This window comes from Vicugna pacos, unplaced genomic scaffold (genome assembly GCF_048564905.1).
Source record: "Vicugna pacos unplaced genomic scaffold, VicPac4 scaffold_17, whole genome shotgun sequence".
NCBI lineage: Eukaryota > Metazoa > Chordata > Mammalia > Artiodactyla > Camelidae > Vicugna > Vicugna pacos.
Window position 1 is genome coordinate 3,320,081 of NW_027328738.1, and position 25,487 is coordinate 3,345,567.

The 25,487-nt window shown below is 33.7% G+C and overlaps 1 pseudogene; it reads left to right on the top strand.

Moving 5' to 3' along the window:
• Positions 1–21,019: 21,019 nt before the first annotated feature.
• On the top strand, positions 21,020–21,574 carry LOC140692810 (heat shock transcription factor, Y-linked pseudogene; annotated as a pseudogene).
• The last annotated feature ends 3,913 nt before the right edge of the window (positions 21,575–25,487 follow it).

Consider the following 25,487-nt stretch of genomic DNA (forward strand, 5'->3'; position numbering starts at 1 on the left):
TCATTTCACTGTTTTACATGTAGATGTCCAGCTTTCCCAACACCATCCATTGACGAGACTGTCTTTTCTCCATTGTGAACTCTTGCCTCTTTTATCATAGTTTCATTGCTCATAAGTGTGTGGAATTATTTCTAGGCTCTCTATCTGTTTTTATTGATTATATCTCTGTGCCAATGCCATGGTGTTTTTATTACTGTAGGTTTGTAGTAGAGTAAGGTATCTGGGAGGGTTATACTTCCAGATTTGTTGTTTTTTCTCAAGATCATTTTGGCAATTTTTAATGGTTTCATGGAAAACTTGGAGTTATTTATTTTCAGGTTCTGTGGAAAATACTAGAGCTTCATAACAGGAATTGCACTAAATCCTTAGGTATCATTGTGTAGTACTCCCATGTTAACAATATGAACTCTTTCTATCCAAGAGCAAGACATCATTCCATTTTTATGAATCATTTATAATTTCTTTGTCAATGTTTCATAATTTTCAGTGTGTAGATGTTTCACATATGTGGTTACATTTATTCCAAGATATTCGGGGTTATGGGGTTTTAAATATTATTGCTTTCAACGTCCATTTTATGTATCTCATGATTATGTGGACAAATTCAAGAGACATCTTTATATTAATCTTGTACCATGCTCCCTTGATGAAATTATTTATTGTTCATAATAGTCAGTGTGGAGCCCTTAGGACTCTGTGTAGAATTTTATGCCTTCAGTACTGCTGAAAATTTTGCCTATTTCTTTCCATTTTGTGTTTCTTTTACTTCATTTTCTTTCCCTTTTCCTTTCTTCTATTACTATTGAACAGAAGTGGTGAGAGTAGGAATCCTTGTCTTGTTCCCGAATTTTCCAAGAAAGCTTTCAGCCATTCCCCTGAGTGTTATAAATTGTTATAAATGGCCTTTAGTATGTTGAGAAATGTTCCAATTGTACTCACATTCATGAGAGTTCTGATGATGAATGTATGTTGAATTTTTCAAATGATTTTTCTTCGTGTATTGATATGGTCTTTTGAATTTTGTCCTTCCTTTATTAGATATGTGTCATGCTGCTTGACTCGTGTATGTTGAACCATCCTTGAGACTTTGGAAGGAATCCAACTGATCATCGTGTATAATCATTTCTTAGTATTGCTGGATTAATTTGTTGATATTTTTTGAGGATTTTTGAATGTATATCATCATTCATCCACGATATTGGATTTACATTTTCTTTTTCTTTTTTTTTTTTGGTAGTGTCTTTGACTGGTTTATCAGGGTAATTGTGGACTGATAGAATAACTGGGAATATTCCTTCCTCCTTCATTTTTAAAAATATTTAGGGGAAAGAGGTGTTAGTGAAGTAATCCAGGCATTTTGATCAAGGGGTATTTCTAAAATTATACATTTTATTCAACGTAAACTGATTGCTCTTATCATGTTCTCAGTTTTCTCTTTATTGAGTGTTGGCAGGCTGTACGTTCCTAGAAATTTGTCCATTTCTTTTAGGTCGTTCAGATGACTGCCACGTAACAGCTCAGACTGCTTTCATAATCTTCTTTTTGTATTTCTGTAATATCAAGTTTTATTTCTACTGTTTCATTTCTTATTTTGTTTGGGTCCATTCTCTGTATTTCTTGATAAGCCTGGCTAAATGCTTACCTGTTTGTCAATATTTTTTAAAAAAATTTAAGCGGTTGATTTTATGATTTGTAATTTATTTTTCAACTGCTATTTTATATATTTTCAACATAATCATTAAAGATTTCTCATTCTACGGCCTTTGGGTTTTGTTTGTCCCTATTTCTTGTTATTTTGGCTGGTATGCTTGGTCCTTTCTATGAGGTTTTTCTTGTTCCTTTTAGAAGTCCTGATTTGCTCTCAACTTCCCTGTTAGATTTGTCTTTGCTGCATCCCATACGTTTTATGAAGCTGTGTTTTCATTGTAATTTTACTCTACGTATGATTTTATTACCTCTTTGATTTCATCATTGACCTTGTTTTATTTTATTTTTTTAAAGGATGTGGTTTGACCTCATGTTTGTTCTTTTCCTATTCTTCTTTCTAGAGTTGATGCACAGTTCCTTAATTTTGTGTACGGAAAAATACTTGCTGTAATCTATATTTGCTTAATATTCCTGAGGCTCATTTCATGACATAATATGTGGTTAATTCGTTAGATAACATCCTGTGCACACTTGAAAAGTTTATGTGTTCTGCTTTTCTGATGCAGTGTCCAATAGCTCAGTTAGGATCAAATGATATAATATGCTATTAAGATCTTTGTCTCTTTACAGATATTCTTTCTGTATGATCTGGCTATCAGAATAGTGAGCTGTTAAACTCATCTACTATTATTGTTTTATAATAAATTAATTCTTTCATGTCTACTAAAATTTCATTTTATATTTAGGATCTACTGTTTTGGGTCCATATATAATTTAATGAGTGTAATATCTTATTGGTTAATTGATCTCTTTTCCTTTATATAAGTTCATATTTGTTTTATTTTGGCCCCTATTTTAAAACGTTTGTTATGAGGTGAGTATTGCAATCTGCACTTTCTTCTCATTTCCATGGAATATCTTTTCCATTTATTTCCAGACTATGTTTATCTCCCACAATACAGTGAGGCTTTTTTGAGGGGAGGCAATGATGATGGAGTAGAAAGATGCTCGTAGCTCAACCTTTCCCACAAATGCACCAAGACTCACATCCACAGACCCAGTCAGCTAACCAGAGAACCTGCAAAACTCTGACAGAACATTGTCCTCTTCAATAGAAAAAATGTGAATAATCAGGCAGGAGAAAAGGAAGAAAGAAGAAAATGCTAAAGAGAGTGGGACAGGTCCCACAGGGAGGGAGCAGCAAAGAAGGACTGGTGCTCATTTACTGTGTCTCCCATCTCCAACTGAGAGATCAGCAGGATGGAGGGGGAGCCTCCAAGACTTGGACATGTACATAGTATAAGTTGACTGACAGAACTAAGTTAAGCAGGCACAGAGGATCCCTGTGACACTCAGCTGAAGATGCAGCCTGGAAGCTTGGGGCAGGGCTATGTTGCCCAACCTGGGTGGAAGATTGGGACGGCTGCACTGAGGCAGCCCTGGAGAACATAGGTGGCTGTGTGCCATTTTTGTGGGTGCACGGGGCAGAACACCTGGGCCCTCCATAAAACAACAGGGCAGACGTGCCCTGTGGGTGGAAGGGTGCATTCCCCATCTCTGAAATTCCATAAATGTTTCTAGGTGAATAGAGCAGGGGCTCAGACACAGCCACCATACCCACTGGTGCTTTACACCCAGGTGGCAGCGGGGGCAAAACCTGCATCTACCCCTAAGGAATTAGCAACCTTAAGGGCCAGAGACTTGTCTATAGCCTGAGGCATATAGGATTCTACTGTCTGGTTTTTTAGAGATCTTGTCTGACAAGACAAACAAGGAGTAGGATTTTGGCCCAGATCAATGACAGGGCTGTCCCTCAGTCTTCCCTGAGCCCACTTCTGGTGTGCAAACCCAAAGCAGAGCATAGAGTGGCACAGAGCAGCAGAGTTATTGGCAACCTGAGGGGGCGGGTGGCTCCTCAAATTTTCGGCTGGGTTATAGCCACTGACCATGGTGCTGGGTGAGGGCGTGATGCCCAATCCTGCCTGGTCAGTCTGCAACATCTGACTGCAGCATCGGGCAAGGCATTGACAAGCCATCCCAGAGTAAAGAGAGCTTCATCAGACCCAGTGTTGGGTGTAGGAGCAATCAGCTTGCCGACATGCCCTGGGAGCAGCACAGATGAGGGCTCCAATGGAGGGCCTCTGGAAACAGCAAGATGAGCTTCCAAATCAGGATGAATAAAGAGACTTCACATTAAATGTACACAGTCTCCAGGAGGACACTGACCACCCCCTTGTATTAATCTGTTTTACCTGCACCATTTTCTATTACACTATTAATTTTTACTACTTATTGAATTATATATACCCCCATTTTTATCCCTTTGAAATTTTTAAAAATATTTTAATTATTATTATTTTTCAAAACACTGCTTCAACTTCCTTTTCTATTATTCATTATACAGTGTCTTCAAACCTTTATTTCTCCCTTCTTTAAAATTCTTTATCTCATGCTCTCTTTTTTCTCTTTTCTAAGTTATATAACTACAAAGGCATTTGGTAGATAAACTCCTTTAGGACCAGAGTGGATAACTGATACTGCATAAACCATAGTGCCAGAGATGTAGAAGAAAGTTGAATAAGAAGTGACACCATTCCTAATTAAAAGAACAAGAGAAATCCCCTGAAAGAATGATCAGTGAAATAGACATTGATATCCAACTAGATCAAGATTTCAAATATGAAGTGATCAAAGTACTGAAGGAAATAAAAGAGATAGTGTTTAGAGATACAAAATATGTCAAAAATGAAATGGAAGCTATTAAGAAGAGCCGAGTAGAATAAGTAAATACATTGACTGAGATGAGGAATGATTTAAAGGTGTAGCAAATCTGACTAAATAATGCAGAGGAATGAATTAGTGACTTAGAAGACAGGAAAATAGAAAGCACCCAATCAGAAGAGCTACAAGAGAAACAATAAGAAACAAATGAAAAAAGCATAAGGGACCCATGGGATAATAGAAAGCATTCCAAACTTGGCATGATACAAGTCCTAGAAGGGGAATAAGGATCAAAGGTGATTGCAAACGTTTTTGTAGAAATCATGAATGAGAACTTCCGAAAATTAAAGAAGGAATCAGATATCCAAGTACAGTAAGCTAAGAGTGTCCCAAACAGGAAGAACACAATTACACCCACACCAATATATTTAATTAAGATGACGAGAGTCAAGGATAAAGAAATGATCCTAAGGACAGCAAGAGAATAGTAAAGTATGAGTTACAAGGGAATCCCCATAAGGCTACCAGCTGATTTCTCTACACAAATACTACAGCCCAGAAGGGAGTGGCAAGTTATATTCAGTCCTGAATGAAAAAAATTATATACAGTAGTATACTTTGACCAGCAATGCTATTCTATTTGGTAAATATAGAAATAAAGGATTTCACAACAAGAAAAAGCTTAAAGAGTTTAGCAACACTAGACCCATGCTAAAAGAATTATTGAAAGGTCTACTTTAAAAAGAAAAGCAGCAGGATGCTACAGAAATATGAAACTCACAACTTGAAATGTGATGATTCATGAATTACAAATAAAATAAACAAAAAATTTTAAAACAAGGCATACAAATCATTGAGAGTCGAAGAGGGAGGAAGGAAAATAGAGAAATTTTTTTTTTTGGTCTTTTATTTTAAAATTTTTTGTTCTCGGTAGGATGGGTTTGAGATCATCTTACTATCCGTTTAATAGAAGCAGTTATAGTAATGGCCTAATGGACTTATAAAAAAGGGTAACAAGAAGACAAAAACTTATCAGGGAGTCACTAAAACTAAGTAAAATTCTTGAAATAACAAAGGAAAGTTACCAAACCATAAAAGGAAGATGAAAGGAACAAAGAGGAAATACCAAATCAACTGCAAATATAAGGTCAAATTGGCAATAAACACAAGGCTGTCATCAATTATTGTAAATGTTAATGGACTAAATGCTCCAGTCGAAAGTCACAGAGTAGCAGGCTGGATAATAAAGCAAGAACATTCAATATGCTGCATAGAATAGACCCCCTTCAGAGAGAAGGACACATATAGATTGAGAGTGAAAGGATGGAAAAGGGTATTCCATACAATTGGAAAAGCCAAAAAGCAGATGTTGCAGAACTGATTTCAGACAAAATATTCTTTAAAACAAAGGCCATAAAGAAAGAAAAAGAAGGACGTTTTATAATGATTGAAGGAGTGATACAATATGAGGATAGCACACTCATTAATACATATGCACCAAATACAGGAGCACCTAAGTACATAAAATAATTACCAACAGATATAAAAGGGGAGTCATATTTGTAGATTTCAACACTGCATTAACATCACTGGACAGAACATCGAGACAGAAAATAAATTAGGCAACAGAAAAATTAAATAATACAATAGAAATATTAGACTTGGTGGATATTTTCAGAGCATTGCAACCCCCAAAATAGGATATACATTCTTTTCAAGTGCACGAGGAACATTTTCCAGGATTCATGATGTACTTGGTCACCAAAGAAACCTCAGCAATTTTAAGAAGACAGAAATTACCTCAAGCATCTTTACTGGCCACAATGCCATTAAGCTAGAAATCAACAACAGAGAAACAAAGGAGAACAAAGGAAAAAATTGGGATTAAACAATATGTTATTTAAAACCCAATGGGTCAATGAAGATATCAAAGCTGAAATGAAAAAGTACCTTGAGACAAAAGAAAATGAAAACGAAACCATTCAAAATTTATGAGACACAGTAAAAGCAGTGCTGAGAGGGGAGTTTGTAGTGATACAGGCGTTCCTCAAAAATGAAGAACATCCACAAATAAACAATTGAACCCACCAGCAGAATGAACTAGAAAAAGAAGAACAAAAACCTAAAAGGCAGCACAAGGAAAGAAATCATCAATATTAGGGAGGAAATAAATAAAATAGAGATTAAAAAGACCATAGGAAAAAGTCAACAAATCCAAAAGCTGGTTTTTCCAAAAAGTAAGTAAAATCGACAAACCTCTGGCCAAACTTAAAAAGAAGAACAGAGAGAGAGCACAAATTAGCAAAATAAGACTGGAGAATGGAGAAATTATAACAAAAAATACTGTTTATCATAGGAGAATATTATGAAGAGTATATGGAATCAAACTGTATAACCTAGAAGAGATGGACAAGTTTCTGGAAACATACTGTCCACCAAGACAGAATGAAGACGAACCTGACCACTTGAACAAACAGAGCACAAGAAATGAAATCAAAATAGCAATATAAAACCTCCCTACAAATAACAGTCCAGGAGCAGATGGATTCACAGCGGAATTCTACCAAACAAAAAAGAAAAACTCATACCAGTCCTCATCAAATTCTTCCAGAAGATTGAAAAGGTAGGAATACTCCCAAAGACATTCTATAAAGCCACAATCACCCTGATACCACAACCAGGCAAAGAAACTACCAAGAAAGAGGATTATAGGCCAATATCACTGATGAAAACACACGCCAAAATCCACACCAAAATAGTAGCAAATACAACCCAACAACACAGAAAAAAATATTATATATCATGACCAAGTGGAGATCATGCCAGAGACACAGAGGTGGTTTACTTAAGCAAATCAATGTAATACAGCACATCAACAAGAGAAAGGACCAAAACCACATGATCATCTCAATAGATGCAGGAAAAGCACTTGATAAAATTCAACACCCACGTATGATACATACACACACCAAAGTGGGCATAGAGGGACTGTATCTCAGCATCATGAAAGCTATAGATACCAAACGTACAGCCAGCATAGTACTCAAAGTTGAGAAGTCAAATTCTTCCTACTATAATCTGGGACAGTAAAAGGATGCACACTAACACGACTCCTACTCAAGATAGTCTTGGAAGTCCTAGCCACAGCAATCAAATAAGGGAGAGAAGTAAAAGAGATGCAAATTGGAAAGGAAGAGATAAATGTCAAACTATATGCAGATAATATGTTACTATTTATAGAAAACTCTACAAGATCCAGAATGAATTTACTACAGCTGCTCAAAGAATTCAGCAAGATAGCAGGTTACAAGATTAAGGTTCAAATATCAGTGGCATTTCTTAACGCTAATGATTCAGATAATACTATAGAGCTACAGTCAACATGACAGCACTGTATTGGTAGTTAAACATACATATAGGCCAATGGCACAGAATAGAGAGCCCAGAAATGAAACCGAAAATGTTTGGTCAATTAATCTTAGACAAAGGAGGCAAGAAATTACAATGGAAAAGAGATAGTCTCTTCAGCAACTGGTGTTTGGAGAACTGGACAGCAGCATATAATTCAATGAAGCTAGAACACTCCCAATGAAGCCAGAACACCATGCACAAAAATAAACTCAGAATGGATCAAAGACTTAAACATAAGGCAAAATACAAAAACAACCAAGATGAAAATATAGGCAAACCATATCTGACATAATTCTCGAAAATTTTCTCGTAGAAGAAATAAAAGCCTGAATAAGCAAATGAGACCTAGTGAAACTTACAAGCTTCTGCACAGTAAAGAAACTGCAAGTAAAACAAAAAGACAACCTATGGGATGGGAAAAATATTTGCATATGAAACCGTCAAAGTCTTGATCTCCAGAGTATACAACAGCTCATTCAACTGAAGAAGAAAAAATAAACAACCCAATGCAAAATTGGGCAGAAGACCTAAACAAGCAATTCTACAAGGAAGACATACAAATGATAAAAAGGCACATCAGAAAATGCTCAATATCACTGATTATCAGAGAAATGCAAATCAAAACTACAATGAGGTATCACCTCACAGCAGTCAGAATGGCCATCATTCAAAAATCCACAAATGAAAAATGCTGCAGAGGCTGTGGAGAAAAGGGTACCTTCCTTCACTGCTGGTGGCAATGCAGTTTGGTGCAGCCAATGTGGAAAACATGATGGAGATTCCTCAAAAGCCTAGGAATAGACTTACCATATGACCAAGGAATCCAGCTCCTGGCCATAAATCATGAAGGAACCCTACTTCTGGATGACACCTGCACCCCAATATTCATATTCAGCACTATTTACAATAGCCAAGACATGGAAACAGCCTAAATATCCGTCAAATGTTGACTGGATAAAGAAGAGGTGGTATATTTATTCAATGGAATACTGGTCAGCCATATAAAGTGAAAACTTAACGCTATTATCAGCAACATGGTTGGTCCAGGAGAAAATCAGTCTAAGTGAAGTAAGCCAGAAAGTGAAAGAAAAAGAAAAATACCATATGAGATGGCTCATCAGTGGAATCTAAAAACAAAGCAATACAAAACAAAAGAAGCACAAATACAAAACAGAAATAGACTCACAGACATAGAATAAAAGGTTCTGTTAGCCCAGGGGGCCGATGGTGGGAAGAGATAAACTGGGAGGTATAAATTGTAGAATAGATAAACAGGATTGTACTGCATAGCACAGGGAAATATATAAAAGTTCTTACGGAAGCCCATAATAGAAAAAATGGTACAACAAATGTATATTTTTTCATTGTAACTGCAAAACTTTGCTCTAGGCTGGGATTGCAGACAACTTTGTAAAATGACTGTAAATCAATAAAGAAAACTTAAAAAGTTAAAAAACATGATCCTAAATATTACAGGTGTAAATATACATTAGATTGGAAAAGAAAACTATGCAAAAGAACATTAAAACCAAAGATGTTTTTTTTTTTAAGATAAGCATAGTCAAAAAACCTCTAGCCAGGTACATCATGAAGAAAAGAGAGATGCTGCAAAGGAATAAAGTAAGAAAAAAAGAAGAGAAATAACAATGGTTACCTCAGATATACAAAAAAGGGATTATTTGACAACACTTACATTAGCATAAACTGGACAACTTAGAAGAAATAGACAAATGTCTATAAAGAGACAGAGATAAGGAGAAACAAATAATTTGAACAAATTGTTTACTAGAAGAAGGAATCTGCATTTAAAAAATCGTTAAATAGAAGTGCAGATTTAAACAAATCCTGTGGATAATTGTACAAAAATACAAAGAAGAACTTATACTCTTCAAACTATTCAAAAATATTTAAGATGTGGGAAACTCCCAAATTAATTCTATGAAGATTTCATCACCCTGATAGCAAAGCCAACAAACAAACTACAGGCAAAGGGAACTTCTAGTCAATAAATTTGATAGATTTAGATGCAAAAATTCAACAAAATATTATTAGCAAATGAAATCCAGCAATACCAAAAAGTGAATAATACACCATGATCAACTTGGATTCATTGCAGGGTCACAAGAGAAGTTCAACATACACAAATCAAACAGTTTGATACACCACATTAACAAAAGGAATAGAGAAAATGGCATGGTCCTCCCAATAAACACATAAAAAGTATTTCACAAAATTCAACATTTATTCATTAAAACAGCAACAACAGCAACAACAACAACAACAACAACAGAAACCTCTTACCAAAGTAGGATTCAGGAAATATATCTCAACATAAATAATGTCATTACTTACAAACATACAGACAACATAATATGCAAAAGTGAATAAATGAAAGCCAAATTAAGGAATAAAACTAGGATGCCCAATCTCAAAATTTCTGTTAAACACAGTATGGGAAGAACTAGCAAAAGCAATCAAACAAGAAAAATGTTATTCAAGTTGGATTGAATGAAGTTAAACTGTTATTATTTTAGATGACATGATAATCTTTATAGAGATCCCTAAGTATTCTCCACACCAGAAAAACTAAAACTAATAAAGACATTTAGCATAGTAGCATGATTCATGTTTAATATACAAAACTGTCACATTTCTTTACACTAACAATCAAATATTCAATAATGAAAAAATCCATATGAAATCAGATCATAAAATGAAAAACCTATGGAAATTCCAAGATAATGAAATCTATAGGACACTGAGAACGAAATTTGAAGATGATGCAAAGAAATGGAAAGAAATCTCAAGATCTTAGTTTAGAGGAATTAATATTGCTAAAATGTACATACTACAAAATATGTCTACAGATATAAATTCATTCATATCATACTACATGATATTTTCCACAGAAATAAAAAAGTCCTATGATTTGTATGGAACTGCAAAAGAACCAGAACTGCAAAAGAAACAATGAGGAAAAAGAACAAAGTTGGAGGCATAACCAATAAACCTCCCAGATCTCAGACTATATTACAAAAATACAGTAATCAAAACAGCACAATACTGGAAAACAAACAAACATCTATATCACTGCAACAGAACACAGAGGCAGAAATAAAACATCACAACTATGGTCAACTAATCTATGAGAAAGGAAACAAAAATATACAATGCCTAAAAGACAGTCTTCAGCATGTGATGTTGAGAAAGCTAGACAGCTACATGTAAATCAATCAAATTAGAACAATCCCTCACATTGTACAAGAATAAATTCAAAATGTTTTAAGTATCTGAATCTAATACATGACACAATAAAATTTCTGGAATCTAACACAGGCAAAACAAAACAAACATTGTAGCAAAATTTTCTTATGTCACACTCCCAAGCTGAAAACAATAAAGTTAAAATAAACAAATAGGTCCTAAGTAAACTTAAACTTTCTACACAGCAAAATAAACAAAATGAAAAGATGAACTTCCAAACAGGAGAAAACATTAGGAAACAATGCAATCAACAAGAGGCTAATTTCTAATATACACAAATCGTTCATACAACACCATTTCAAAAATCTACAAACAACTCAGCCAGAAAATGAGCAGAAGACAATTCTCTAAAAAAGACACACAAATAACAAACAGGAACATAAAAACGTGCTCACATTGCTAATCATTATACAAAGGCAAGACAACATTTATATAATGTTTTATCTTACACTAGTGAGAAGGGCTGTCATCCAATTGTCTACAAATAATAAAGACTGGGGAGATTGTGGAGAAAAGGGACTCTCCAACGCTGTTGGTGGGAATGAAAATTGGTGAAAACACTTTGGAAACCGTATGGAAGTTCTTTAAATAATAAAAATAGACCTATCATATGACACAGCAATTCCACTCCTGGGCATATAAAATATAAACCTGAAATTAAAAATCCTAGGGTAAAACATAAGAAATACACTCTGACATTGGACTTAATTTGATTCTACATATGTCTCCTCTGGCAAGGGAAGCAGAAATAAAACTAACAAAATATGATTGTGTCACACTAAACACGTTTAGACTGCAGAAGAAATGATCAATAAAATGAACAGTCAACCAACACAATGGTAGAAAATATTTTCAAGTATAATTTCCAATCAAGTGTTTGGATATAATATCCAAAATATATGGCAAACTCTTACCCCAAAACTTCAACAAAAAAGAGCAAACAATCCAATCAAAAAAAAAAGTCCATAGGAAATAAATAGATAGATCTGAATCAATTTTCTTTAGAAAACATACTGTTGGCTATATGACACATGAAAATGTGTTCAGAGTTATAAATTATTAGGAAAGTCATAAACCAAAAATGAGACAAGACCTCACACTTGTCAGAATGTTCTCATCAAAAAGAAAAAAATAGATATTGGTGAGATTGTGGAGAAAAAGGAACACCTTGGACACTCTTGATAGCAATGCAATGTATTGATTCCATTGCATATATACATCAAATTTTCTTCATCCAGTTTTCTGTCAAGGGATGTTGGGTTTGTAGGCCCCTGTCTGAAGGCTCTAGAGAATAAGCCCATGGGCTGAACTCATAAACAAGCTGTGAGGAATATCATATATCCAGGCTGGATATGAAATGGCCTATTCTATGTATCCAGTATGGATGGCTGGATAGCCTATGCTGGTTAAGTTCCTCAGAGGAGGACAAACTAGAAAAGCACAGCCTGCTGGATAAGAGGTGGCCTACTTAATGAATTTCCGTGATGAACTTTAAAACAATCCTTGATCATTTAACATCCTGCGCTTACTGCAGGAGCATGGGAACATAAATAGCTTAAGATTATTAACATTGTTATAACTTTGATTATAAGTGAGGCATTGTGCAAGTCCTATATAAAGCTTCTTCTAAGAATCAATAAACAGAGACTGCTTCACTTCTCTCCACAGAGTGTTTGTGTGTAAATTATATCGTGTCACTGACAGGGATAATTTAATTTGTTGGGAGTATCTTAAAAGGATGTTGCATTATATACAATGCTCTTTCTGCACCTATTGAGATGATTATGTGAATTCTTTTACTCATTCTATTAGTGTGGCATGTCACCTTTATCGATTTGAATGTTTTGAAGTATCCTTAAACCAGGGATAAATAACTTAACTCATGCATGTTTATGATACATTAAATGTGTTGTTGAATTCATTTCGCTTGTGTTTTGTTGAGAATTTTGGCACATATTTTCTTTAGGGATAATAATCTATATTTTGCATATAATGTCCTTTCTAGCATTGTTAACCAAATAAAGCTCACAACATAAAACCTGTTTGGAATCCTTCACCTCCTTCAAATTCTTGGAAGATATTTGGAATAATTGGTGAAAATTTGTCTTCAAATATATGACAGAATTCACCAGTAAAGATGTCTTGTAAATTTTTTCTGGTTTTGGAAGTTTGGATTATTGACTTACTCAAACACACTTTTGCTCTATTATCTTTCTAATTTTTCTTGATTCGGTATTGGAAGACATAAGTTTCTGGGAATTTATCTTTTGTTCTATGTCATTCAAAACTTTGGCTTGTGGTAATTTCTTATGATGCTTTGCATCTCTACAACATCATAGGTTATATCTTCTCTTTTATTTCTAATTTTATTTGAGTCTTTATTTTCTTAGCCAACTTAAACTTTTGTCCAGTTTATGTTAAAAATAAACATACTTAGGTATATATTTTTTTATCTTTTCAATTGCATCTGTTGTTATTTGCCTTACTCTCATTCATTCAATTTTCGTCTTTATTGTTTCTGTTTTCTCCTAGATCCGTGAGGTGTAAAATTATGTAGTGTGAATTTTTGTATTTCATTTATTATTAAATATTTTTTATTTAGTTATTATTTATTTATTTGCATATTTATTCATTTATTTATAATTGATGTACTGCCATTTACAATGTGTCAATCTGTGGTGTATAGCACATTGTCCCTGTATATGCATATATTTTTGTTCCTATTAAACATTACTTCACGTTATTTAATTCACTGTCCCGTGTCATACAAGAGAAGTTTTGAAAAAATCTATTTTTATATATAGTGGAAAAAATATATGAATCTACAACTCCCAAATATATCCTCCCACAGCCCCTTTCCGCAGTAATCATAAAACTGTTTAGTAGATCTGTGAGTGTGATTCAGTTTTGTAGATGAAATCATAGTGTTCTCATCTAAATTTTTTTTAAGGTTCCACATATGTCATGTCATGTTTTATTTTTCTTTCTCTTTCTGGCTTACATGAATTAGAATGACGAGTTTTGGGGATATCCATTTTGCTGCAAATGTCATTGTTTTATCATTTTTTATTGCAGAATATAATTCCATTGTGTAAATAAGGCATAATTTCTGAATACTGTCATCTGTTGTTGGACAATTAGGTTGCTTCCATGTCATGGCTGTTGTATGTAACACTGCTAAAAACATTGTGGTGCAGGTGTCTTTTAGAACTAGGGTTCCCTTTGATATATATCCAGAAGTGGGATTGCTGGATTGTATGTTAAGTCTATTTTAATTCTTTTGAGGAATCCCCACCCTGGTTTCCACAATGACTGCACCAATCTACATTCCTTTCAACAGTGTGGGAGGGTCCACCTTCTCCACAGCTACCCCAGCATTTAATGTTTGTGGAATTTTGAATGATGGCCATTGTGACTATTGTGAGGTGATACTTCATTATAGTTTTGAATTACCCTTCTCTGATAATGATATTGGGCGATTTTTTTTTTCATATATCTAAGTGGCATTTGTATGTCTCTATTGGAGAATTGCTTGATTAGGGCTTCTGCCCATTTTGAGGTTGGGTTTGTTTTTTTTTTATTATTATTATAAGGTTGTATGAAGTCTTTATATTTTGGAAATTAAGACTTTGTCAGTTGCATCACTTCTAAATATTTTCTTTAATCCTGAAGGTTGTCATTTAGCTTTGTTTATGGTTCCCTTTGCTGTGCAAAAGCTTATAAGTTTAATTAGGTCCAATTTATTAATTTTTCTCTTACATCCGTTACCTGGGTAGGCTGTTCTAGGAGATCATTGCTGACATTTATCTCAGAGTGTTTTGCCTATGTTTTCTTCTAGGAGATTTACTTTGTCTTGCCTTACATTTAAGTCTTCAAGCCATTTTGAATTTATTGTTGTGTATGGAGTTAAGAATTGTTCTAAATCCATTGCTCTATTGCTGCTATCCAGTTTTCCCAACATCATTGGTGAAGAGATGGTGTTTTCTCTGTCATATTCCTGGCTACTCTGTCAAAGATTAATAGAACATAGGCCTGTAGATTTATTCCTAGGCCCTGTAATCTGTTCCAATGGCCATATGCCTGTTTCTGTACAAATATCATGTCATTTTGATTATTGTAGTTGTGCAATAGTGTATGGAGACATGGTGGTTTATTCCTCCATCCTCTTTCTTTTTCTTTAATATTGCTTTGGAAATTATGGATCTTTTATGACTCTCTGTAAATCTTAGGATCATTTGTTTCAGCCCCAAAAAGAAGAGTTTTGCATAATTTGTTAGGAAATCACATTAATTCTGGGGACTGCCTTGGACTGTATGAACATTTTAACCATTTTGTTTCTTCCATTATGAGACCATTGGTTATCTTTTCAATTCTTCAAATCTTTTTTGAGTTAATCAATGTTTTCTAGTTCTCCATGTATAATATATTCACCTCTTTGGTCAGATATATTCTCAAGCATTTTATAATTTTGGGTGCAGTTATAAAAGCGGTTGTCTCTATACTTTATTTTCCTGTTGATTCAATGGTAGTGTAAGGAAATGCAATTTGTTTTTTGTACATTAGTCTGGGTACCTTGCACATTTCCTTTTTTAGCCTAAGTATTTTTTTGTGAAGCTTTTACATTTTTCTCTATATAGTATCATGTCTGCATATCATGACAATTTTACCTCTTCTTTTCCAGTCTGAATCCTTTTATTTCTTTTCCTAGCCAATCGTTGTGGCTAGGAATTCCAAGACTATATTGAATTGAAATTGGGAGAATGGACAACATTGTCTTGTCTCATGTATTTGTGGGAAGGGTTTCAGTTTTTCATCATTGAGTATTTTGCTGGTTATATGTTTGTCATAAATAGCTTTCATTATGAAGAGATATGGTCCCTCTATGCCCACTCTGATAAGAACTTTTATTGCAAATACTTGTTAATTTTTATCATATGCTTTCTCTGCATCTACTGAGATGATCATGTGGTTTTTTTGTCCTCTCTATTATTGATATGGTGTATCACAATTGATTGATTGATTTTCATAAGTTTAACCATCCTTGTGTTCCTGGGATGAACCTAACTTGACCATGTTGTATGATCTTATTTTACATGATGTTGGATTCTGTTTGTTAATACTTTCTTAAAGACATTTACATCTAGGTTTATCAAAGATATTGGCCTATAATATTCTCTTGGGGTATTGTCTTTGTCTGGTTTTGGTATCAGGTTGATGTTGGCCTTACAGTGTGAGTTTGGGTGTACTCTCTCCGTATCAATCTTTTGGAAGAATTTGAGGAGGACTGGTATGGATTTTTTTTTTTGTATGTCTGGTCAAATTCCCCAGTGAAGATACTTGGGTCTGAATTTTTGTTTGCAGAGATTTTTTATTTTATTGATAATTCTATTCCATTTCTGGTGATCTGTCTGTTCAAATGGTTAATTTGTTCTTGATGTAATATTGGAGGGCTGAATGTTTCCAAAATCTTCTCCATTTCTTCCTGGTTATCCAGTTTGTTTCCATGCAGTTGTTCATGATATTCAATTATGATATGCAAATTTGTTGTGCTCTTTTTAGTTTCTCCATTTTCATTTCTTATATTATTTGTGTTCTCTCCCTTTTCTTGTTGGTGAGGCTGTCCAGAGTTTTGTCAATTATGTTTACTATTTCAAAAAAGAGTTTGATTTTTTTCTATATTTTAATGTGTATTTCAATTCTTTCTTCCATGATCTTTCTTATTTCTCTCTTTCTGCTGACTTTTGGTTTTGTTTGCTCTTCTTTTCATGATTAGTTTACATAGAACTATAGATAATTTATTTGAAATTGCTCTTCTAATTTGAGTAGGGTCTTGTCATTTTGAACTTCCCTCTTAAGCCTGCTTTAACAGTGTTCCATAGAAATTGTTTAGTGTTTTGACATATTTCTCAAGATATTTTTTTTAATTTCTTCTTTTACTTGTTCATCTCCCCCACTTGTTATAGTACCATGGTGTTTAATTTACATGCTGCAATTTTTTCTCCGTATTTTTCTCTGAAGGATTTCTAGTTTCATGGTATTATACTCAGAAAAGATGCTTGAAATAATTTTTATTTTCTTAAATTTGTTGAGGCTTCTTCTGTGCCTGAGTACATAATCTTTCCTAGAAAATATTCCATGTGAACTGCGAAAGAATGTATATTCTGTTTGAGGAGGAGTACTGTTTTGAAAATATCAACCAACACCAATTATTTTATCATATCTTTTTGTATTTTTGTTCCCTTATTAGTTTTCTGTCTGAAAGACCAGTCTAGTGATGATAATGGGGAGTTATATTCTCCTACTGTGATTGTGTTCTGAGCGATATCTCCCTTTTTATCTATTAGTATTTGCTTTATGTATTTAGGTGCTCCTATATTGAGTGTATATATGAGTTTAATACCCTCATTTTTTATTGCTCCTTTATTCATTATATTATGTCCTTGTCTATCTTTCTCTATGGCCTTTGTTGTAAAGTCTATTTTGTGTGAAGTCAGTACTGCTAGTCCTGCTCTCTTGTCATGTCAATTTGCATGTGATATAATTTTCCATCTTCTGACTTTCAATTAATGTGTGTTCCTCTTACTAAAGTGAGTCTCTTCTATGCTTCATAATGTAGGATTTTGTTATATTGTACCATCTGACACTATATATCTTTTGATTCAAGCACTAAGTCCATTAACAGTTGTGATAATTTTTGATAGACTGGTGTTTATTTCCATTTTGAACTTCATTTTCCAGTTGATTTGGTATTTCCTTTTTGTTCATTTCATTTTCTTTTTGTGGCTTGATAAGTTTTCTGTTATTATCTTGGTTTCTTTTTGGTTTTCTACTTCATTGTAAGAGTTTGACTTATGGTTACCCTGTTTTGTATGTATATTGACACATTATTATATCTTTTTATTTTAACTGATAGGAATAGAAATTCTAACCCCTCCTATAGAGGACAGAATCAAGAAGAAAATTCACTGTATTGTCCTGTATCAATCCCTGACCCATAAAAATTTTGATGGCCTGTTTTACAACATCCTTTTATTCTATTTTAAGACATTGTGGCAATTGCATTTCTAATTATGCCTTTCTCCTTTCTATAGCATCCTGCTTTTTGTTTCATAGTAGATTTTTCATTGTTTCTGTTTCTGTTGCTTAATTCTTTTAGTATTTGCTTTTCTGGAAGTTATTTATCTCTCCTTCTATTCTAAAGAATAGCCTTGCTTGAGAAATTATTTTAGATTACAGGTTTCTTTCATTCAGGATTTTGAATATGTCTTGCCACTGCCTTATGCCTGTTGTATTTGTGTATGAAACGTGTTTACAAATATAATATATATAATTATATATATATGAATAGAATATACAGAAATGAGGTTAACAAGTAAGGAGAAATCATATACATTAAAAAATTGAAAACATTGATGAAGGAAATTAAAAGTGGTCCAAAGAAATGAAAAGATCTCTTATGTTAATGATGTGAAACAATGTGGTTGAAACAACCACACTACCCAAAGCAATCTACATTTAGTGTGATTCATGTCAAAGTACCCATGAGATTTTTCCATTTAATAGAACAGGTAATTTCAAAATTTATATGTAACCGCATAGATTATGAGTTGCTAAAATGATCTTGAAAAAGTGTATTAAATCTAATAGTGTAAAGTTCTCTGATGTTAAACAGTCCAAAAAAGCTTTAGTAATTTAAACAACATGATACTGGCTCAAAAACAGACACCAATTAATAGAAGAGAATAGAGCAACCACATATAATCCCTCACACCTATGATCAATTAAACCATGAAAAAGGAAGCAAGAGAATAAAATGAAGAATAGACATTCTCCTCAATAATTAGTGCAGGGGAGATTGAACATGTGAAAGATACATTAGAATAGTTCCTCATATTGTATACAATCCATAAGCAGAGAATATCTTTCTATTTATTTTGGTTACTTATATTTCTTGCACCTGTAATTTATAGATCAATGTTTAGATCTTTTATTTCACTTATCAAATGTATTCCTAGTTTATCCCTTTTGGTATAAATATGCAGACAATTGTTTTCCTAATTTCTCTTTCTGATAATTTGTTGTTACTATATAAAAATGCAACGGATATTTGCATATTGATTCTGTATTCTGTACGTTTACTAAGTTTGTTCATTATTTGCAACAGTCACTGGAGGAGTATATGGAGTTTTCTATCTATGCATAATTATGTCATCTGTAAAAATTTTACTGCTTTTTTACAAGTTGGATGCCTTTTATATTTTTTCTTGACTAGTTGTTCTGGCTAGGGCTTCAAGTAGTGTAATTTAGTACCTGTGAGAATGAGCTAGCTTTTCTTATTACTGGACCAGAGGAAAACCTTCCTGTAAGTTAACATTGAACGTGACGTTAGTCATGGGTTTTTCATATATGGCTTATATTATGTTTAGTTACATTCTATTTAAAGTGAATTTCTTAAGAATATTTTTATAAAAAAGTAAAGATCAGATCTGTGAAAAATTTTCCTACATTTTTTGAGAATGCTTTTTTGAATTCTCTGCTTTTTAAGGGATTGTATCACATATATTGATTTGCATATGATAAGTAATATTTATGAATGAGGACTAAATCCAACTTAAGTATAGTTTATAATACTTATAATATGCAATGTATTCAGGTTGCTTATGTTTATTTAGAATGGAATGTACACATACTGAAAGAAAAATTTACATTGTAGCTTGAGTTTACAATTATCTATTTAAAAATTTTATCCCTCATTTTGAAATTGGCTCATGTTTAATGGAATATATTTCTAAATAAAGAATATAACTTTTGGCAGAACTGGATTTTCTACGGTTTACTGATACACAACGTAACTATTATTTACAATTAGTGAACAAAACCCTTGCCTTAAAATGCCGGATTTTACTACCAATGTTATCTGTTTCAGGACTGAGATACAAATTGCTTCCTAAAATGCATTACATGGTATTTTCCACCCGAACACACATATAGTGTTATTTCTTTCTTTTTTGATTGTTTCTTTGTTTGCCCCTTAATGGAGGCACTGCTTATTTAACCCAGCATCTTTTGCATAAGTGTATATATCAACATCATTTTGGAACACTTAACAGAAGGCTCAAGGGTTTGGATTATAAAGATGAAAAGAAAATTTGTTCCTTCTAAGGACTGAAAAACCTCTGACTGAAAGAATGGCAAAAGTATACATTTGTAAATATACTATAAGATTTTCTCTTTTGTAATTTTAGAGTAGAATATTAACTTACATTTGTTTTACTTATAGAACTTAATTGAAATTTAAAACAAAACTTCTGCCCCTTGGGATTTCTTAAATTTGATTCATTATTTTTATCTAATTTTATTTCATACTTATTTACCATTTATTTTTTATACAAAACAAATAAACTGATATTTATTCTGCTCATGTTATGAATATAGAGCTACTTATTATAAAGTACACAGAAAAATACTTATTTCCATTTCCAAATCAAATTATGTTTCACTTTAATTACAAATGATATTGAAATAGATATACATTATCTGTACTGGATTTACACAAATTTCACTTTAAATTCTAAAACTTTAATATTATTTTATATATTTTGTGCATTACTTATACTCTGTTCTTAAATCTGGTAAAAATTTCTGTACAAAAGGAAGGAGATTGGTTTTATTTCATAGACCCCAAAATTAAATTATTTAGAAAGATTTTGTTGGGATAATATTTGCAAATCACACTTTAAATATAAGCATCCTATATGTTTCATTTTAACTGGATGAATGACAAGTAAACACTGGCTGAATGTTACACTTGAGTTGCTGAGAGGCCAGTTGTTTTGTAATGTCACAGCTACTCAAGTTGAGTTTCATTGTGAAGGTCTAGCAGTTTATCTGTGCAGGCCTGCTAAAGCAGCATTTGATGCTGCAGTGCTCAAAATCATGCAGATTAGAAAAGTAGCTGTTGATAAATTTAATTGAGATGGCACATGATTCTTCAGAAATTCAAGTTGTGTCTTGTAAAGATGGACCAACTGGTTCAGCAAAATCCGGTAGATCTCTATTGTGTGATGAAACATTTTCTGGGGACTTGGACTTGAGGTCTATGATTGAAGAAAATGCTTTTCAGACTTTGTCTGAAGAATCCTTGATAAAAACACCATGATACACACATTGTGTCTCTGAACCAGATGAAGATAATGATTTTCGTTATCTGACATTTCCAAGAAAACTCTGGAAAATAGCTGGGAGTGACCAATTTAAATCCATCTGGTGGGATGATAATGGATATTTCATAGTGATTGATGAAGATGTCTTTAAGAAGGAAGTTTTGGAAAGAAAGGCCCCTTTCAGAATATTTGAAACTGGAAGTATGAAAAGTTTACTTAGACAGCTAAACCTATATGGGTTTAAGAAGGTGCGGTAGAATTTTCAAGGTTCTGCTTGTTTAGCTGACTTTCTGGCAGTAGAAAAAGAAGTCTCTGTTTTAAGAAAGGTATTCAGAAATTTTAGTTACCACATGGTAACTTATATATAAAATTTTATTTTGTATATCAATCAATGATAATATAAAAGTAAAGCTAAATTTTGAAAATTGTATAAAACTACTAAGGCTAAAATCCTTTATTTTTTCTAAAAAATGAGGATAGTGCCTTAAGTAGTCAATATTATGAGAAACTTTGTTTGCAACTATGAATAATTCCAGAAATCTAAATAAAGGTATTAAGGCTGCTTATAAAAAGTGGCATTCACTGTTACTGCAATGGCTGACTTCTTAAATTTGATGAGTATACTATTTAAATGCATAGTTTCCAAATAAGGAACTTCAAAATATCGTCAGCAATGTTCATATTTTGATGATATTATCTTTGCATTGTAAACGTGGAATCTGAGGTTTTATAAGTTAGCCTTATTGTAGTCTTGTATTTTGGTTTAAAATTTTACTAAAATGTTTCTCCATTGGTTGTAGCTGCATTTGTATCATAATCCAAATGTTAAACGAGGCTGTCCCCAGCTTTTAGTGAGAATAAAAAGAAGAGTTGAGATTAAAAATTCTTGTCTGTTGTCTTCATTGGCTGAAGATTTCAACAAGAAATACTTTAAATCAGGGGTAATGTCGATAAACATAATTCTGATTTTGTGGCTGACACTAGTGGAGAAAGTGCATTTTTACCTTCTGCAAATTTAAACATGCCTCTAATAAGAAAGCCCTCTACTAGCCACATAATTGGTGATACAACAACCCCGATCAGAGGTGATTTTCCTCCTCCATCATCAATGTCAGTGAGACCACCAGAACAAATTGCAGTGGATCAACGAGCTATTTTCAATCAGTTCACCCCTGTCCACGGGCACTCTCAAATCAGCTACAATGAAACAAATGGCCGTATTGTGAACTCCATTACAACTACAACTTGTATTTCTCAGTACAGCATCTTCTCTCCCATACAGAGCAATTATTTTAGACTGATGTTGGAGCCTTCTACTTTTCCATAAAGATATCACAAAATATCTGCCAATGAACTTCATTTTCCTAAACTTCAACCAGGGATCAACCCACGCATTTCAGTGCCAGTGATAGCTGATAAATCAGTTACCTCTCTTTCAAGGCCAACTCATCAGACATTTTCAGTTTATGAACGTCAAACTAATTACAACTGATCAACCAGAGGACTACCAGATTATGCAGGATAACAGTAGTTAAAATTGATGTTGGCAAATGTCATCAAATATCTGCAATTTTCTTATTTTAACAATAATCATAGGTGTGTACCTGTATTTTCCTTATTTTTTTTAAATATAGCATATAATTAAACAGGAGACTAAGTTGCCATTTAACGATAGAAAGAGATATCTGATTGATATGATCTTTTTATGGAAAAATATGGGAGTAAATTTAAATAATTCCTTGTAAGGAAGAAGAAAATATGGGAGAATTTGGAAAAAGACTAAAACATGGAGAGAGGGAAAATTACTAAGTGGATTCTGGTTCATACTGGAAAGTATGAAAAGTGTTAAGTTAGGATAGATTGGAACAGGAGATACATGCAGTAACCGGCCCAGGGATCATGGTCTCTATTATGTCATCCCCGGAATCAAAAAGATCACATGATATAGTCAAAGATGGCACATTCATCATGTGGTAGAATTTAAGAAGTAATTTTATCTATGGTCTTCTTCGTGCTATTCTAAAAGCATTCCAATTGGTGCTTTCATTTCCTGCCCTGAAGATTCTACATTATATTTTCTAGTCAATAATTTATGTTGCTTTATGTTCCAGCCAAAGTAAAGTTTACGTCCTCAGGGTGGCATTCAATGCCTTTCCAACTCTAAGCACACAAACTCAAATTTGTTTAGTCATTTCTTTATGAATCTGGCAACTGATTACCATGGCATATCTTTATGTTTCACTGTATCTGGATATATATCCAGGCAAATGATTGTCAACAATGTTAGTTCCAAACTCAATACTTTTAATCCAGCTCATCCTTGGATTTTGGGTGTCCTCCTTTTACCTTGTTAGACTATCCCTGTCTCAGCACAGAAACCACCTCCTCCAGATGTTTTCTGTCTATCCCCCTTTCCTTGTCTAACTTGGATACCAGCACAGTAAGCTCAGCACATGCCACAGGATGCATTTTAGTATTTACTGAATGAAAAATACATGTTGACTTTAGCAAAATCCACTTTCTTGAAACAAGAAAACTCTCATGGTTTTCCAACTATTTTGTTATGGTCTTTACTCTTCACCAAAAACTAGCTCTTTTCATAGCCCAAGGACTAATCCCTCAAAACAGTAATTGGAGGTAGGTACAGGAGACAAGTTATTATTTTCTTAATTCATGCCTCCAGAGGTCTAAAGTATTCCATTCCCATTTGCTGGACATTTTCCTGTCTCTTCATCACCCACCCATCCCAAAATAGCTGATATCCTTCCCCATACCAATAACTATACTGCCTTCCAATTATTTTACTTCTTAAATTCAGAGATTTTTCCAGAAAAGACAGTGCCATTGCAAACATTTAATATAGGTTTATACACCCCACATAACTTTTGCCCCTTCTAACCTTAACAGAGGATGTATCTAAAATGTACTTGACCCTTGGCTGTGGTGGTTGCATTCAGTAACCAAATTGCAATCTAAAATGTGTGGACTAGATGGAGGTGAGGGTGATAGAATTAAAAATTTGTCCAACTGCAAGAATACCAAATTTATACAGATATTAGGAAATATAAAATATTCATGAAAGTCTTTGACTATTTCCCATTAATTTAAAATAAAATATGAAGCATTTTAAGAATGTGAAATGCCCTGAAATGCTGGAAAAATTGTAGGAAAAGTCAGGGAGCCTACGGCTTCTGCTCACAATGATTCAGGTAGTGTCAGCTGATAAGACAGTAATGGCAGAATTTAGTACTGAAAATGTGTCACCTATTGTGAAGAAAGCTTTTGATAATCTGGAGAATGGGAAAATTGGCCAGGGTGAACTCTAGCAACATGCCACCAATATGACCTTTACCAAGAGAAGAATAGAGACCACTTACAGCTGGAGAACTGTGTCTGAACACCAGTGGTTCTTCCTACAACAAAAACATCAAGCTTTTTAGTTTGTCAGCTGAACTCTGATGGTGGCTATGTTGTTGCATACATTAGCATTCTGGGGTTCAGATGGGCTGGTTCAGCAGCTAGTTTCCAGCTCCTTATCAGACAGTGGGTCTTACCGTGATCATCTTAACAAGGTTCTATACTGATAAGTCAAAAGCTACAGTTTACTTTCAAAATTAGAAATCCTAAAGAAGAATATTGTTTGTCCATCTGTAGTTTTCTACCTGGGAAAATCTAGACTATTGGCAAAACTACAAAAGTTGGCTGGTGCTTTGAAAACTATTCTCTGAGCTCTGCCCACTGAATTCTTCCCACTAAATACAACAAATCTCTGTACCACTGTGTCTGTGTGTGAGGATGGATTGTTAAGCAGTAACTAAGTCTGTCTTAGTTGAGTCATCAGTGAAATATTCCTCTGCATCTGGCAGAATCTCTGTGAATTAAGAGTTTCATTGAAACACCAGATTTTCTTCCAATCAGGGAGGGATAGATTATATTTCTCCCAGTATACTAATTGTTACCTGTTCATTGAATTCTGAGCTGATGCTAGGGCCAAGCCACTGAACCCTTGAATGGGACTGAGGCATATACATTATTTAGTACCGAGAGCCCAGCACAGGACTGTATCACCTTTTTAATTTAAGCTTATGTCTAACTTTTTTTCTTTTAATTCTCATTGTTGACACAACTTAATTTGGCTTTGAACACACTTTGACTAATTTATAGATTCTGAAACACTGAATTATTCCCATTCACACAGAAATTGCAATAACTTTTCTTCCCTTGGACTACCTGGAATAGAGTGAGCGCCCTCATCATTTTGAAAGCAGTCCTCTGTCCTAA